Source organism: Myodes glareolus, chromosome 9, assembly GCF_982192425.1.
Source record: "Myodes glareolus chromosome 9, mMyoGla1.1, whole genome shotgun sequence".
NCBI lineage: Eukaryota > Metazoa > Chordata > Mammalia > Rodentia > Cricetidae > Myodes > Myodes glareolus.
The window spans coordinates 97,061,710-97,080,215 of record NC_142034.1 but is presented as its reverse complement, the minus strand read 5'-3'; the positions used below and the strand labels follow the sequence as shown (position 1 = coordinate 97,080,215).

Below are 18,506 nucleotides of genomic sequence, written 5' to 3'. Positions count from 1 at the left end.
GCCGAGTTGGCATAGCCACTGAAGGAAGACATCTGGCTGGCGGCCAGAGAGGCAGTGTGAGTAACATTTCCAGGATTTTGCTGGTGGAAATTTCCACAGATGTGTCTTCAGGGGAGGAGGTCAATTTATTGGACTCATATGGAAGCCTGCAAAGGGCTCTGATTAACTTGTCAGTCTCGTTTCCCTCTGTTTTGTGGCGTGGGGCTGGAACCCAGGACCCTTTCTCATTCTGCCAGCTTTACATCCCAGCTCAAAATGTACCATTTAAAGTGCACAGTTCAATGACTTTAGTTTTTTATCTTTTATCATCATTGATTATTTATTTAGTTTGTTAAGACAGGGTCTCAGGTGGTGAGAGCAAGGGTTGCAGGCATGCATCAGCAGGCCTGGCCTCAGTGAGCATCTTAGTACAATCACAGAGGTGCACATGGCCTGATTCTAGAACATTTTCTTTGCTCCAAAGGAGATTTCTTAGCAAAAACTCTTCACTCTGTCCCCTGACACTAGACATCACTAGTCTACTTTTTCCCCCCTTTTCTGAGTCTCACTGGCTGCTTTACCCTGGCTGTCCTGGAAGTCACTTTTGTAGACCAGGCTGGTCTTGAACTCAGAGCTCCATCTGCCTCTGCCTCCCAGTACTCCAAAGTACTGGGAGTAAGGGTGTGTGACACTACCACCCGGCTACTAGTCTATTTAGAAAAAAAAAAGTTATTGTTGTAAATGTATGCATACGTTCAGCTGGGGTGGGGGCAGCGCATGGGTGGAGGTCAAAGGGCAACTTTGTGGCATTGATCCTGAGGCTGGAGCTCTAGGTTGTCAGACTTGTACAGAAAGTGCTTTTACCTTGTGAGCTAACTCAGCAGGTACCAACGCTCACTTCTACGCCTGTAGATGTGAATTCGACCCCTGGGACCCACAGGTGGAAGAGAACGGACTCTTGCGAGTTGTCCTCGGACCTCCTCGCTTGTGCCACAGCAGGCACATGTGCACATGCACATATCCTAAATTAAAAGCTAATGAAGAGTCTCATAGCAGGCCACGATGGTACAAGCCTTTAATCCCCATACGTGGGAGTCAGGGGCAGGAGGATCTTTGAGTTTGCGGCCAGTCTGGTCTACAGAGCAAGTTCCAGGACAACCAGGGCTATACAGAGAAACCATGTCTCAAAAAATTAACCAACCAACCAAACAAAAGGAAGAGGCCGACACACAGCAAGTGCCTCCTGTGGGTCTGCAGATAACTGACACTTTGTTTCTGCCTTCTGTATCTCCTGTTTTCGCTTTTCTTGCTATATAGTACAGTGACTGGAACATTCGAATAGTGTCAAGCAGAAGCGAGCCAGCTGTCGTTCCTGTCCCGCTCCTGATGTCACAGGGGCCGCTCTTTTACATTTGCCACGGTGCTAGGCTTGCTCAGTGCTCTGAAGATTATTTACGGGTATGTTTGTGGCCTGGGGACTTTGGGTCTCCTGGAGCAGGAGTTACAAGTGGTTGTGACGTGGGTGCTGGGAACCAAATTCGGGCTAGTGCTCTTAATGACTGCGTCATCACACCTACCCTCTTGCTAGGTACTCAAAAATAGAGTAAGGAAATCCAGATCCTTAGTTGAAATTAATATCAATAGTTGTCAAATTCGTAGAACATTTCTGCATCTAGGTACTAAGATCAAGCGTGGTACTACTGTTAATTACACTGACTGATTTCCCTCCCACCTGTAAGGTGCTGTGGATTGACCCATGTGTATACCCAGCTCTGTTCCCAGCTCCACAGTACTAAAATCTCCAATATGATAACAGCCGTGTGTTTCTGGCACATTCCGGGTGGGCATGGAGGGATTCTAAGGTAAGCAGAGGGTCTCACAGAGCTTTGGAGGCACAGCAAGGATCTGCAGAGCTGTCTTAGAGAGGAGGCTCAGTGTGAGAGAGAGCACCCAAGTACAGGAGACGACTGCAGAACCCCAAGCCTCTTAGCCCCAGGACAAAGGTCTGTGGGGCTGGTCAAGGAGCAACGGGAGAACTATGAACCGTACTATTCCTGGAGCTTACAGAGGGTGGGAAAACATTTGACTTTGCCCAACTGGGGTCGAAAATCCCTTCTAAACATGTATAATATTCAGGAAAAACTTCAAAAGGTCAATCTCAGCAGCCAGGCTGTTTCTAGGGTAAAGTCTGCAGAAGACCTTAAGAACATACTTCGAAAGAGTCAACTACATCTGCACATAATGTGCCGCCTGACAAATTCTGATGCTCTTAAAAATTAACATGAAGTCTAACATTCCTCAAAGTCGACTTCATCATGAAATGTTGTGGTCAGCAAAACAAGCAGTGAGATGTAGCCATAGTCAGAAGCAAAGCCAGCCAATGGATACAGACTCAGATGGTAGGCACAGTGCCACCGAGGACAAAGACTTTAAAACACTGGTTTAACGTGTTCAAAGATGTAAAAGAAATCACTCACACTTGAGGAGAAAAGTAGAGGATATTTAAAAAATAACCCGGCTAGCAGTGGAGGTGCATACCTAAAATGCCAGCACTCAGGAAAACGGCAGGGGGATCATTGCAAGGAAGAGGTCAGTTTGATCTACACAGAACGTTCCAGGCCAGCCGGGACTGCGCTGTAAGTGAGACCTGGTCCTAAAACAGGAACCAAAAAGAAAACCCAAGCAGATGAAAGTGCTCTCACCAAACTCAACATCCCGAATTAGATCCTGGAGCCGACAAGAGTCGTCTCCGCTATCCACATGTGCAGAACAACCCTGGGTCGCCTCTGCACTCACTCAAAAATAAGTAACCAAATGTAAAAAAGCAAATGCCTTCTAGAGGTACAAAGTTCAATAAGCAAAATGATTCACCAGCTAGGATTAATAGCTGAGAGGGACGGAGTAGATCAGCAAACCTGAGGACAGTAACGGATAGCTCCACAGTAAAGATGAGAAAGTCATACCCTTTCTTAGACTCGTAGGACATAGCAGAGCATGTGTGTAACCAGATCAGAGGCTGAGAGCGAAGGCCAGGTATGCAGTTGCATGCCTGTAATTCCTGGAAGCCAAGGCAGGAGGATGGCAGCTTTGAGGCTTGCCTGAGCTACATACCCAGAACCTGTCTCAAAAAACCCAAAGAACTTCAGCAGTAACAACAACAAAGTCTGAGAAAGGGGAAGTCCAAGGCAAAATTATCTGAAGAGCCTAAAGCTGCCAACTGTTTCCAAATTCAGTGAGTGTTCTGAACTTACAGATCTAAGACACTCAAAGAGACCCAAACAGGAGAGAACAGGAAAAGCACACCAAGCCTGTCCACGCTGGGCCCTGCCAAATGGCTCCCGCAAAGAGGGGTGGCAAGAAAAAGAAGGGTTCTTCTGCTGTCTCCAGGGTGGTGATCAAGAATACAGCATCAACAGTCACATGTTCATCCGTGAAGAGGCTTCAAGAAACATGACCCGTGGATCCTCAGAGAAATCTGGAAATTTGCATTACGAACATAGAACTCCAGATGTACACATTAAAAAGGAATGTCCCACATTACATGCTTGTATGTTTGTGCAGAAAACATGATGAGAGAGAGGATTCCCCAAACAAATGTCATAATTTGGTGACCTATGACCCCATTACCACATATAAAAGTCTGCAGTCAATGTGGATGAGAACTAACTCCTGAGTGTCAAACCAAGTTACACAACAGCCCTGCAGGTGCAAGAGAAACACCAGAACCAAACTGCTGAAAGCAGGTGGCCAAGAGAAAAACTTCAAAAGTTCTAGAGGGGTAAAAGAGTCTTTGTGGAGAAAGGAACTCAGATCATCCACGACTTCGGGGTTACTCAGAAACAAGCCAGGGAGCCGCAAACCACATCTGTGAAGACAAAAATCCAAACCATCAATCTTGAATCCTGTATCAAGTGACAAAATCCTTCCAAGAAAAAAATACCCATCCACCCCCAAAGACACCTTTCAAAAGCTGAGAGAATTTGCTCCCTGTAGGCTATGCTATAAAGGAAGTATGGAGAACGTTCTTCAGATGAGGAGAGCATTCCAGAGAGAAACCTGGGTGCACAGGGAGGAATGAAGGCCTGAAAAGAGAACTGTAAAATGGTTTCCCTCAAAAAAGTCTCCAAGGTAGAGAGGGGACCAGCTGGAATGAGGAGACTCAGAGGGAGAGGGAGGGGCCCGAGTGAGATCAATGATTGTGTGCACTCGTGTGCGTGTGCGTGTGCGTGTGTGTTTGTGTGTGTGTGAAAATGTCACAGAGAAAGCCAATATATACTAACAGAAACACTTCTTTAAAGCCAGGCATGGTGACTCACACTTGTAATTCAGCACTTGCAGAACTGAGACAGATTACTATGAGTTCCAGGCCAATCTTGGAGATAGAGTGAGACCTTGTATCAAAATCCAAAGCCAAAACCACCCCATGCAGAACATCCCCACAAGTTTTCTTAAAGTGCCCTTTAGGGGCTGTAGCACTGTGACAGAGTGCTTGCCTATCTATTACACTTATCTATCTGTCTATCTGTCTATCTGTCTGTCTGTCTGTCTGTCTGTCTATCTGTCTATCTGTCTGTCTATCTATCTTTCTATCTAATATACAAAATAACTGACTAGCCAGACATGGTGGCACAATCGCAGCACTCAGGAGGCAGAGTTGGGTAGATCTCACAGTTCTAGAACAGGCTGGTCTACATAATGAGTTCTAGGACAGCCAAGGCTACATAGTTTTTCCTTGAAAAACAAACAGATAAAAGATAACTGCTCCAAGCAGTGTGCAGTTTGTAACAGGCGGGGAGTAGAACAACCATAGTATTAGGAACAGAAAGGGAGGAACACGCGTTTCCCTGACTCCCTTGGAAGCTGACGTGGGCACTTTCTGACCAATGGCAGAGGTGGTTCCTCTCCTCCGGAGCTGTAAAGACGGAGTTAGGCCTCTCCCTCTCTCTCCCTCCCTTCCCCCACCCCACCTGGAACCCTGGCTGGAATCTGCCAGTTATCTTGGACAAAAGCTGAACTTTGGACTTTGAACATTGGGTTTTCCTTTCCTGAGCAAAGATAACGCAACAAGACCTAAAGGACTTGGCCCCAGACCCCATGGATCATCCACGCTGAACTGATGCTACTGGACATTTTGGCAGGGAGGAAAAGAATGTACCTTGTTAAGCCACTGTTTCTTAGAGTGTTCCTCTAACCCTACTCAGTTATTTGAAAGAATCAGCTAGTCGGTAAACCCCTAAGAAGATGACTTATACGAGGGAAGAGAACATTAATAAACAATAAACACTGGCTATTTAAGAAGGGGAAGGAGGGGCTTGTTCTGGACAGCCCTGCCTCTGTATCCGAGAACCTGAGCACAGGTGCTTTGACATAAGAAGAGTCAGTAAGACCAATGGGCCCCTGAGACTAGGGTCATAAGAAGGGGGCTCCTAAGTGGTCAGGAAAGAGGTGAGTCCAGTCTAAGGCAAGTGTACCTGGATTTTCTCCAGGTAATATCAGATTTCAGATGTATTCTTGGTGCTGACAGCATCAAGATCTGGGTACATATGACCCCAAGCGGTTTTGTTTATCTATGGTGTGCTGGGACACTATGCAGAGAAACAACAGGTGTCCACAGGGGCAGTCGTGATGGTTATGAGTCAAGATGGCCACAATTGGATGAAGGTAAAGGTTGGATAGGACTGTAGGAGAGACTGTGACTCTCGTGAGAGAAAATAGAAACCTTTTGTCAAGGCCTCTCTCTCTCAGAACAAAATGAATACATGTGTAGGGGAAAATCACTTACGGGAGCTGTGAAGAAGGCAGTCATTTGTACATGCATGTTCACAGTAGCATGTACATACGTGTTCACAGTAGCATGTTCACGGTATGCACAAGTGGGGACGCTCCAAATGTTTGTCAGTGATGGCACAAACAGACACATAGATTGTGGCAGGTGTATGCACTTGGTCATAATTTAGGCTTCAAAGGAATGACAATTTGCTTTCTTCTCAGTACTGAGATGGGCGGATCACTTGCATTCAGGGATTTGAGACTAGCTGGGGTAACAATAAGGAGATCCTGTCTCAAGACCAAATGAAAACCAACCGAAACAAAAGGCGTGCAACAACACAGATATACCGGAGATATTATGCTGAGTGGAACAGTCCAGACGTAAGTCATTATTGTGCTGTTTACTTGTGTGAGTTTTCTAGAATGGTCAAGTTATGTATAAAAGAAACATAGGCTAGGTTGGGGATGTGGCTCAAAGGGTAAAGTGTCCTCTCTGAAAGACTGAGGGCTGGAGTTGAGGTTCCCAGAATCCATGTACAGGCCAGGTGGGGTGGGCATGGAGGTCCTCCTGTAATCCTAGCACTCAGGAGGCAGAGACAGGAGATGCTCTGAGCAAAATGACTAGTTAGGTTATCCAAACTCTGCCAGCTCAGGGTCTGTGAGACACCCTGCCTCTGGAAGCCAAGTGGAGAGTAGTTGAGGAAGACATTGTACGTCACCCTTAGGCTTCTGCATGCACACACACTCATTAGAACACATACACAAGTGTGCAGCACACACAGAGTTAGAAAGGGGCTGTAGAGATGGCTCAGGGTTAAGAGTAGGTACTACACTTGCAGCAGAGCCAAGTTCAGTGCCCAGCACCCACATCAGGTGGTTGTAAACCTGTAGTCCAGCTCCAGGGAATTCAAATCATTTGGCCTCCATAGGCACTGCACTCCCATGTACATGCCTTACACACAAATACAGACATAATTTACACACACACACATACACACACACACACACACATACACAAGAGAGAGAGAGAGAGAGAGAGAGAGAGAGAGAGAGAGAGAGAGAGAGGGAGAGAGGGAGAGAAAACAGAGCAGATGTTACCAGGGACTTGAGGACATTCAGGTTTCATGGGGAGAGTCTGTGTTTGAGATGCAGAAGTTTGGAGATGCATGGTAGCAGTAGCTGTGCAACAATGTGACTCTATTTGGTGTCTTAGAAGTGCACACTTAATGATTGTTAAGATGGTAAATTTCATGCTGTATGTATCTTAACACAGTCACTGGTTTCTTTTTGGGATTTTGAGCGGGAAGAGTTCTCAGCATTGTCAGATCTCCATACTGCTAGAAACAGAACACTGGCCGTGACATTCTAAAGCATCTAGGCTGTTGCCTTCTGTCCTTGTCCTATCTGCATGCTTAAATAATAGAAGAAAAATGATGCAGAGATAGGATATAATAGCAATGGCAGGCATAAAGCCAGAGTTGGTGGTGTGTGTACCTATAATCCCGTATCTTGCATGCAGGAGGCTGGAGCCAGTGGTGTGTGCCTACAATCCTTGCTTGCAGGAGGCTGGAGCAGGAGGATTACAAGCTTGAAACCAGCTAGTCATAAAGAGTAAGAAAGAAGTCCCTAGAACTGGCCAACTCTACCTTGTCACCAGAGGTTGTGGCCATTTCCTCACGGAGCCAGGCAGTGGTATCTGTTCACTTGCCCCCTGTGAGCCTGGCTTTCTGACAAGGCCTGCTCTTGGAGTTTCTATGGGAGTGACATCTGCCTGGCACCAGGCTGAGAGCAGGGCTCCAGACAAAGTCACCTCTCCCTGACCACCTTGCAGAACCTGTCGCTGGAGGCTGCCTACCATGACAACTTACCTAGAGAACTACCCGAGTCTCAGAAAAGCACCAGGAATTCAGTTTGCAGCATAGCACATTCCAGATCCCTGCTGTTGGGTGCCGCACCCAGATTCCAGAGGAGAACCTCAGCAGCCCTGGCTCCAGCAGGCCTTCCCCAGCCTCTCAGGTGTGTCTGCCCCGTGACTTTGGACCAGGTGCTGTCAGGCAGGGATGAGGCGGGCTCCGGCACTTCTGAGTGACGTCCCTTGCTCTGGGCGGGAGGTAGATTTCTTCTCCATCTTAAGCTCACTTCTCCAGCTGTCCTGGTTCTGTTTTGGAAGGAGATACAACCTGGTGAGTCTTGCTTCGTCAAGGACTCTCGGGGTACTTATAGTCTGCCACCAATCTTCCGAAGGTTTCCGTTTGACCTCTGAGCCTCCCCTCAACCTGCCTTTCCTGTGGCATTTCCAGATGTTTCCTCCTGTGCCCTGTGCTGTGGCCTCCCTAGCCTGCTCACCTCCCCCCCCAGCACAGCCCACATTCTTGCCTGGGATGTTTGTCCTTGTGACTCCAACCACCAACTTGTGGTACAAGAGTTGTTCAGAGAAACAGAATTAGTAGAGTAAGTACTAATAGGTCTGTGCCTAGCTATCCACTCAAATCTATCTATCTATCTATCTATCTATCTATCTATCTATCTATCTATCGTATGTATGCATGTACTTTTTCTATGTATGTTTTGCATGCATGTATCTATGTATATACCTATAGATATAGCTATGTATATATGCATTATATATGTATGTATATATCTATATCTTCATATCTATATGTGTTATGCATGTATTTATATATGTATCAATATATGTTATACATATATCTTTGTATCTATGTATCTATCTTTGTAGCTATCTATCTATCTATCTATCTATCTATCTATCTATCTCTATTATCTATCTTCTACCAATCAATATCTATAAATCTACTACTTGTTACCACCTCTTGTATCATCTGTTTATCTATCATCAACTGTTGGTTTATTTAAGGAATTGCCTCTCATGATTGTGGGGTTGGAGCTCAAGGGACAGTTAGTACTACAGCCATTGGTTTGGAGGCAGAACATCTTCTTCCTCAGAGACTCAGTCTTTTTCTCTTGAGGCTTTTAACTGACTGGATGAAGCCCACCTACATTATGGAAACTGACCTGCTTTATTCAAAGTCTACTAATTTAAATGTTAAAAACATTTAAAACAACAGCAGCAGCAGCAACAGCAACAAAAACACCAAAACAAAAACATAAACAAAACTTCCCTAGTAGCTTCCAGCCTGGTGTTTGGCTAAACAACCAGGATGCAGCCTGGACCTAAGCAGAAATTTGTCCTGCAGGATTTACCTCCGGGGTGCTGGGCTCACACTAGGCATGTAGTAGTTAGGTATTTACCTCACACCAGGCATTGCCTTCCGTCCGTCTTTGGTTGATTTGGCTGAATCCCCACAATTACCCAGTGGTGCTGGTTCTGTTGTTGACCTCGGTTTACAGAGTTTACAGGTTAAGGTTAAGGGAGGTTGAGTCACTAGACCAGGATCGCACAGCGAGCTGAGGAGCTGAGGTCAAGAGCTCCCACTGCAGTGCGTTGCATTTTCCAGAGTCCACAGAGAATACCTTTCTAACCCGAAGTTACAGCGCTACATTACTTGCCCGTCTTTGAGGCAGTTTTCCATTGTCTGCCCGTGTCCTTTTTTCTACTTGTTGGAAACAATAGAAGTTTTGTTGAACTCGAATAAAGCCTCAGATCGCATGTGGCCTGGCATCTTTGACATCTCTCTTCTTCGCTCCACCTTCAGGGATCAGGCATTCATGCAGAGTCTCTGTCCCTGGCTGGCACTGTGACCACAGGGTCCTGAGTCCTTCTAGCCTGCGCTGATAAGGAATTGGGAGGGAGCCTGGCTCTGGGTTGAGAAGTCAAATGAGGTTAGCCCCAGGAGGGCATTGTGGCCTGGCTGCAGCCAAGGCCATTAGCGCAGTCTCCACCCTCTGGCCCGCTAGGGATAACTAAGTTGCTCAGGAATGCGACTTGAGCCCAGTCTTAGCAACCCTGCCCTGAACCTCCCTCCCCCTGAGTTTTTTTCTCCAGCCTCTCTGACCCTCACAAACCACTACATTCAGTTCATACTGCTTGCTCTGAGAGCCAGCATGCTGGTGCTGTTTCTCAGCCTTGGCCCCAGGGGATGGAAGCTGCTTTCTCACTGCCTGCCTCACCGAGGTCTGGCTTGAGGGACAGAGTGACTCTGTGGGCTCCCACAAAAGATACGCCCATCTCCCAACTCTTGGTACCTGTTTGTATGATCTTATTTGGAAAAGATGTTTGGGTATATAATAAACCCAAGGCTCCAACGACAATTCATTCTCTCCCTTCTCTACCCTCTCCTCCAAGTGTGGCCTGAAGCCTAAGTTCCTCAGCTTGCTGTGAAAGCTCATGGACTCACGTGTAGCCTAGGCTGCTCTCAAATTTGCTAGGTAGCTGAGAATGACCTTCAATTCTGGCCTTCCTCTCCAGTGATAGGATCCCAGTGTGCCTGGTTTTATGTTGTGCTGGAAACGGAACCCAGGGCCTTGTGCATTTGTGCGTGATAGGCTAACACTTTGCTGACTCAGCTGCCCCCCCCCCCCCCCCAGCACAGGACCTTTCTTGTTTATTATTTGTGTTTTGGGTGAACAGAACTCACGAAGCAGCCCTAGCTGAGCTGGAATTCCCAGGGATCCACCTGTTTCTGCTTTCTGAGTGCTGGAATTAAAAGCATGCACCACCATACTTGATCCACAGGTATCCTCTTAAAAGTGAAGTGAGGGAGGCCTTGTGTGAACAAGTAGATAGGAAAGTTAGACCATCCCGAAGTAAGAAATACCGGGAGGGGCTAGAGGCTGCAGGGGCAAGGAAGTGTCCTGTAGAGTCTGTAGCGGGAACCCTTGTGACAGGGAGTTTCCCCCCCTGGAGTCAGCCAACACCTTGACTTTAGACTTCTGGCTTCAGAGCTGCGGGTACAAATATATGTGCCTTTTGTTGTAAGCTGCCCACTTGTGTTGATCTGTTAGTCATCCTAATGCATTAACATCCCTCACCATGGGCCTGGGGTTGAGCGAAGGGAGGCCTGCTTGGTACTGCCTTGCCTGGCCCGGCCCGGCCCTGGCCTGTGAACCAGTTCGGGTTAGTATGTTGCTTAGCTGTGTATGGACTTGCGTGTACTGGGTACCCAGTTAAAAAAACGAGTGGACTATAGAATGCAGCTGCGGTGGAGGTGGTGTTCTAGAATTCTCTGAGGTCAAGTTCTTCTAGACTTTGTCGGCCGAATCCTGGTTTCTCTGAAGAGCGGTGGAGGATTGAAGAGAGTTATAGAAGGACAAGGCAGGTGCAGAATAAGTGACTATAAAGGTGTCTGTTGCTCTCAGGACAGAGCAGAGCAAAGCACGGGGCGAGGAGGCCTGGATTCTGCGCCCGACTATGTGACAGCATGGCTGTGGCCATCAGGAAGTCCTTTCTAAGCGCCCCGAGTCTCAGCACCAGTGTGTCTCTCCACTTCAGGGGCTGGATTGTCCTGTCTTCCCATCGCAAGCCTGTTGTTAGGAAGGAGGTTAGATACGAGCCTCTTGCCACCCTCCGTCACAAGTACAAGTTGTGCACATCCTCATCACGAGTTATCTTCTGTGTCCCAGGGTGTTTGTCCCTGGACTCTTTGAAAGTGTCTTTGTGTAATCTGAGTCAGGGGAAGGGGCAAGGGGACAGTTTCGAATTTTCAGTGCTATCTGGATTTGAATTATGCTTCCTGAAGAAACTTGGCTCTAGGGCTGGAGAGATGGTTCACTGGTTTAGAGCCCTTGTTGCTCTTTCAGAGGACCTGGTTTGGTTCCCAGTACTCACGTAGTGGCTTACACCCATCTGTAATTCCAGTGCCAGGGGATCCAGTGGTCTCTTCTGACCTCCATAGGCCTACAGTTCAGTCCATTGTCATCACGGCGGGGAGCATGGTGGCATGCAGGCGGACATGGTGCTGGAGCTAGAGTGCTACATCTTGCAGGAACAAGAAGTCAACTAGACACTGGGTAGGATAGTGAGTGTAGGAAACCTCAAAGCTCTCCCCCATGTGACACACTTTGTCCAACAAGGCCAAATCCATCCCAACAAAGCCACATCTACCAATAATGCCATTCCCTATGAGATTATGGGGGCCAATTACATTTAAACTATCACAGTGTATATTCTGTGTGTGGGCCTGGGAACATGAGTACTGGTGCCTGTGGAGGCCAGAAATGTCAGACTTCCTGGAGCTGGATTTATCAACACTCATGCTCTGCTGCTGTGGGTGCTGGGGGTCAAACCCAAGCTCCCTGGAAGAGCAGTATGTGCTCCTAACCACTGAGCCATTTTTGTCAGTCCACAGTTTTGCAGCTGGATTCTTCATTTGTAGCCTTCTGTCTCTCACACTACGAACACCAATTGACTTCTTCCAGCAGCTGTAGGGAGAAATGCTTGTCCAGGAACCAGGCCACCTCGCTACCTTTCTGTACTCTGTGTACACATCTGAACACTGAGCCACAGTTGAGTGGCTCACAATGTTTTCAGGAAGGAGAATGTGACCAGTCGCTGCCTTGCAGCTGCTCAGACGCACAGGGGAGACACACGCACCCCGAATCTTAGCCTGCTTTATGGTGAATGGCAGGTCAACTCCAGGCTGCTGGCATACAGAAGAGGGATCAGAGTCTTCGCGCTGGACCTGAGAATGAAAGCGCCACACAGTGGGTTTTCTGGGGCCATTCCTATGAATCTCAAGAACTTGATATTCCTGTTCCCCCAAATTCCCGGTTACAGAGGTTTAAAGAGACAATTATATAAGGTTGCCGGTGAAGTAGGGAGAGGCGTTGAAAAGAAAGATGAGAGGGAAAGGAAACTTTTAAATAGTTTTCCCGCATAATGGGGCGGAGTTTGGAATGGCTTTGCTCTGACCTTTGAGTCTGAGCCCCCTACCCCCTTGCCTGCTGGCAGCACACCATTCGGTTATGTGCTCCAGACACGCCATGGTGCGTCCATGCCAGCTCTGCCCTCCACCTGCTTTTCCTCGAGTGCTTTCTCCACGACGTCCCCACCTCTCCTCTTGACCTGAAGCCTGCCTGTCAGGGTTCTCGTCCTGTCTCTAGGGAAGATGTCGTAGTCTCCTGTCCAGCCACCCTCCTGTCCTTCCCCCATCCTTTCTCATGGCTGACTTATTGTGGTTGTGGAGGAGACTTCACTTTCCGGGAATCCAGGTGGTTGTTTCCCACCTGAGTATTCTGGATCCATGATTTTTCATCTTAACTGGAAAGGCATAAATGACAGAAATACTCTACCACAGTGTTGCTTCCTTAGGGCTGTCATAGTACAAAGTACCACCGACTGGATGGCTCACCCAAGGGAAGCTGATTTTTCGCAATTCTAGACCTTGGAAATCTGAGACTAGCATTCAAACGTCATGTTTGCCCCTGTGCCTTCACATCTGCCCTGTACCTATCTGTGGCCAAATTTCTTCTTATGAAGCCAGTCCTTTAGGATTAGGGCCCACTCTAATGACCTCACCTCTTCACAGACCCTCAGTGCTGAGACCCAGATGAACTTGGATAATCAATCCAGCCCATCGCAACAGTGCAATGATTAAGTGGATAGCTGAGTGGTGTTATATGCGCTATATTCACATTGCTGTGTATAACTGTCCCCACCATCCATCTCTGACACCGGGCCAGGGCCAGGCATTGGCGCCACGGAGGAGAACCTTGTGAGCCTTGTCCATCGTGAATTGTGGATAACTGTGGTGGAACCTTCACTAGGGGTGTCATTGTAGTGGAGCCTTGCAGTCTGCCAAGGACTTGCGCAACGCCTCTGTTGGAATTTGTCACTGGTTCAGGGGTCGTATCAACGCTGTGAGGATCGGTGCCCCCAGACTGGTGCTGGCTTCACAGTGTCAAGGAGCCTGTTTTCCACCCCTGACTGCAGCCTGGTGTGGCTGCCAGGCGAGGAAGACCCCTGGTCCATCACCCGTGGAGCACTGACCTGAGCGGTGCTGGCAATGGGTGGGCTCTGCAGTGAAGGAAGCATTCTGCTCGTCCTCATCGAGGGTGCGGTGCCCTCCTCACTTGTCATTCTGCCCAGCTGGTCTGCAGCACACCCGCATTCCTGGAGGGCATAAAGAAGGAGCCTGGCCCTGGGTTACCCCAGCTACAAACGGAGGAAGCCCCTGCCTGCCCCTGCCCCTGTGTGACTCCTCAGTTCCCTCCCAGACAGTCTGTCTCTGGTGAGGCGAGTAAGTGAGGACCGACTCCTACAAAGCCCTGACACCCTCCAGAGAGGGCCTCTACTCGACTTCTTTGCTCTGCAGTAGGGGCAGGGCACCCTGAGGACTGGTCACATGGGTCCCCATTTTAGTTCTCGGGGCACCACAGCTTCACAAATGTAACAAGCTCTTACCCCAGAGCCTTCCTATGACACTGAGGAGTAGTTAAAGCCAGTTTTGAAATACTAAAAACAAAACAAAAACTGAAACTATACCCGTCAAGTAACTCTCTGTGTCTCCTCCCCAGCCTTGGCAATCACCATTCTGTTTTCTGTCTCTGAATGTGGCTCTTCTGTATATCTCACATAAGAGGGGTCATAAAGTGTGTGTGTGTGTGTGTGTGAGTGCACTCAGTCTTTTGCTCAGCATAATGTCTTCAAGGTTCATCCGTGTAGTAGTGTCAGACTTTCTCTTCTTTTAAAGGCTGACTCATAGTCTGTCATAAGCAGGGAAACAATTGATTTTTTTTTTGACACAGGGTTTCCTTGTGTACCCTTAGCTGTTCTGGAACTAACTTTGTAGACCGAGATAGCTTCAAACTCACAGAGATCCACCTGCCTCTGCCTCACGAGTGCCGGCATTAAAGGCGTGCACCACCACCGCCTGGCTCAGTTGAATCTTTTAAGTTTATTTTTAGTTTAGTTCATACTCAGCACGTTGCTTTGAATACAGTGTGTAGGGCCAACATTATGTTTAATTATACTTGGTGAATTTACCTGTGTGGGGCAGGGGAGTGACGGAAGGGTCCTGAAAGAACTGTAGCTATCAGGTACTATTCCAAGGACCAAAGCTTTCTTCTTTAATGAAAGTACAAAACAAAATCTGGTAGTTTTTTTTTTTTTATTAAAAGTGTCACAAACAAAGCTTAAAAGCAGAACTCTTGTTTGTAATTGGAGACTTAGCGCCCAAAGAGTTCCAAGGTGACCAGAAAGACGCATGGCTCTTCCAAACCCTGGTTACCTGAACCTACTTGAGCAGAAATCTCTGACGAGCTTTTTGGCATAGAAAGGAATCGACTCAACCCTCACCTCTACTTCCAGGAAAGCATGGCCTGGACCAGGAGAAGCTTGGGCAGTCCCTGTGGAGAGATGGTGTGATACAGAAGAAACTGATTTTCCTTAGTCCTTGGAGAAAGCAGAATGAACCTCGAACTTGCAGCTGCCAGAGTCTGTCAGAGTCTCTTGACTTCTTTTCCAGTCGTGGTTGCTTTTCTCCAAGAGGCAAATGGGTGTCCTATGCCAAAAAAGGACAAAGGATTCAAAGGAAGAAAGATGGAAGGTAACCCCCAGAGACCCTACATCCTTGTAGATTACAAGATTGGTTCTGTATTTAACATTGGGCATGGATGTGCCAGGTGCTCTGCGAACACGCTCCACACACGGTCACGAAGAGCTGGTGCAGGAGGATCTGTGAAACCACTCAGTCCCCACCTCCAGCCATCTGCTCCACGGCTCCCTGGTACGTACTCCTTTTGGAGATGACAGAATTCTTTTCAGAGTGAGGCAGAGTGCTGAAGTAAAGCCTATCAAGCATGACACCCCTGTGTGAGTCTGCAGTGCAGATACCCAGAGATGGTCCACAGATGTGTGTCTCTCTCAACAACACTACAGATTGCCAGAAAAGACCCATGTCTACCCATTGTTGTGACCAAGTGGATGGAGATCAAGGCCTGGTGACCAGCTAGCTCCTCCCGGGTTAGCTGTCTTGTAGCTGAGGTTGTGAAGATACAGATGCCGTCTCAAATGACATGCCCGTTCCCAGAAAACTAGGAGCTTATGGCCATCAAGAGCCCAAGAGCAGCTAGGTGGGTACAAAGACTTCTCAGCTAGTCAAGGAAATAGCTGGGAACCATCTTGGAGTATTACAGAGGCCTCTGCTGTTCATTTCTTACAGAAAGGCTAGTCTCACTTCACACAGCCTCCTCGGCATTGCTGCAGTAGTGGTCCTGAAAAAACTGTGTGTGTGAGTATTTGTGTTAGGTGCACTCACGTGTCGAGGCTGGAGGAGGATGTCAGATATCTTCCTCTATTGCTGTTTTATTTTTAGGACTGAACTGAAGGCTTACTGTTTTGCTGGGATCTGCCTGTCTCTGTTCCCCAAAGCTGAGGTTGCAGGCAGGCATGACCACGCCCTGCTTTTATATGTGTGCCGGGGATTCAATCTCAGTTCCTCATGCTTGCACACTTACCCGCCGAGCCATCTCCCTGTCTATATTGTTGTTTAGATTATTTTGAGACCTGGTCTTATTGTATAGCCCAGGCTGATCTGGATTCTGTTTAGTGCTGGGATTGCAGGCACGCACCACCGCGTCTGGCAAAGCTGGGTTTCTGTCATGGCTTGTATAGGATTCCTGTTGGGAGCATGAGGGCTTAATGAACACGTTGGAATAGCAGAGATCTCCAAAGAGAACCAAAACGGTTGCGAGCAGCCTGCAACCAGCCACTTCAATTGTCTCAGATGCTGCTCACTGTAGATGTCATTGTGTACTTTCTCTTGGAGTTATTCTGTATTCAAAATGTCTGTTGGCATTGACTCTTATTTTTTTTCTGGCTTGTGAACATATATTTGAGTAATGTTAATGATTATTTTATACTATCATGTGCCCAATGTAGAAACTCATCTTAATAACAAATCTCCAGGCTTCTACCCCAGTTGATATCAGGTATTCAGATTCATCACAGTAGATACATCAGCCTCTGTAAATGACTGTCCTAAATAAGGATTCAAATGGCTCCGAAGAATTGGTTTGCACACCTGTGTGTTTGTACATATGTGTGTGTTGCTAGAAATTAATGATAGCTGTCCTCCTGTACCACTCTTCACCTTAATTTTTAAGGCAAGTTCCCTCACTAAGCCTGGAGCTCACCAGCCTGGCTAGGCTGACTGGCCAAGTCCTAGGGATCGTCCTGTCTCTGTCTCTCTGGGGCTGGTATTGCAGACACGCACGCACGCACACACACACACGCACACACGCATGTACACATGCACGCATGCACGCACAGCCTCGCTCAGCTTTTCATGCAGGTGCTTGAGTGGAGCTGGGGTCTTCACGCTTGCTCGGCAGTTGCTTTTCCGACTGAGCCCTTCTAACACGAGGTTTAGCGGCTGCCGATTAGGATCGCCATCTACCCTTTACAGCTGAGTGGCAGTGGGCTGCAAGAGCTTTTTTTTTTTTTCTTGAAAATATGATTAATCCAAGGATAAGAACCTACAGATATTGACAAGGGAGTGGGAACATTTGGAGGCAGAAAGAGCTAAAAAACCATTATAACTAGAGCTTTCGAAAGGGAAACAGGATGGAGGAGTCATCAAAGACACAAAGAAAAGTTTCCTGAATCAGGACTGATTGAAAGAAGCCAGCAAGTACCTGACACACGGATGGAAACAGATCGACCCCCAGCACGCACCCAAGAGGGGTTGGTGAAACTTCACAGCAGCAGGGAGAACTTAAGAGAGAAAAAAAGCAAGTTCCAGACCAAGGGTCAAGAGTCTTGCACCTGAGCTCACAGTACCAATCCTGAGAGCCACAAGATACTTGGTAGCTCAGTACCACAGGCAAAGAATTTTATTTCTTAGCTCCAAATCTTTGCCTGTCAAATGGGCACAGCATTGTGTAACCAGAGTTTCAGGGCCTTTCAGAGCTTTTCTGAACAAAAGTGGGCAGAACCTTCTTGTCTTGCCTCCAACTGGTCAGTACCCTGTGGTATCCTTGGGAAGCCCAAAGCCCTTAATCCTTTACAATGCTGAGGGTCTGCTCTAATCTGCTATGAAGTGGGATCACAATCTCTTCTTTATCCACTCTGGTTAGAGAGGTCACACAACAGTTCTTTATAGTTCAGGCTCTTGCGATTTGAAATGAAATGGCCTGCAGTAGATCTCTGAGGCTCCCACCACATAGCACATTGCTCACAACTTAGGTGGCTTAGAACAAGAACAATTTATTCCCTTAGAGTTCTAGAGGCCTGGACTCTGAAATCAGAGTGCCAGAAGGCATGCTCTTTTGTGTGTGTGCTGTGTATTTTGTCTGTTGAGATAGGATCTTGTTGATACAGCATTGGATCGCCTAGGATTCAGAGAAATCCTCCTGCCTTAGCATCCCAAGTGCTGTGATTGCAGGTGTGAGCCATAATACCTGGGAACACACTTCTATGGAAGGTTCTAGGGGAAGAGCTTCACTTGTCCCTCCTACCTCTGGTAGCTCCCGCAGTGTGTGACTTTATTCTTGCTTCCATCCATCCTCACACAGCCTTTTCCCTTCTTCTCTTCTCTTCTCTTCTCTTCTCTTCTCTTCTCTTCTCTTCTCTTCTCTCCTCTCCTCTCCTCTCCTCTCCTCTCCTCTCCTCTCCTCTCCTCTCCCCTCCCCTCCCCTCCCCTCCCCTCCCCTCCTCTCTTTTCTTCTTTATTTCTCTCTCTCTCTTTCCTTTCTCTCTCTCTCTCTCTCTCTCTCTCTCTCTCTCTCTCTCTCTCTCTTTCTTTCTTTGAGACAGGGTTTCTCTGTGTAGCTTTGGAGCCTGTCCTGGAACTCATTCTGGCTGGCCTCAAGCTCATAGGCCTGCCTCTGCTTATAGGCCT

The 18,506-nt window shown here is 47.6% G+C and overlaps 1 long non-coding RNA gene across 1 annotated transcript; it reads right to left on the bottom strand.

Annotated features, from left to right (window-relative positions):
• Positions 1 to 1,037: 1,037 nt before the first annotated feature.
• On the bottom strand, positions 1,038 to 9,603 carry LOC146892827 (uncharacterized). The gene is made up of 3 exons (XR_015003491.2): positions 9,019 to 9,603; positions 7,617 to 7,906; positions 1,038 to 3,844 (listed from the first exon to the last, which is right to left on the bottom strand). It is a non-coding gene; the product is annotated as an uncharacterized LOC146892827 (long non-coding RNA).
• Positions 9,604 to 18,506: the final 8,903 nt, after the last annotated feature.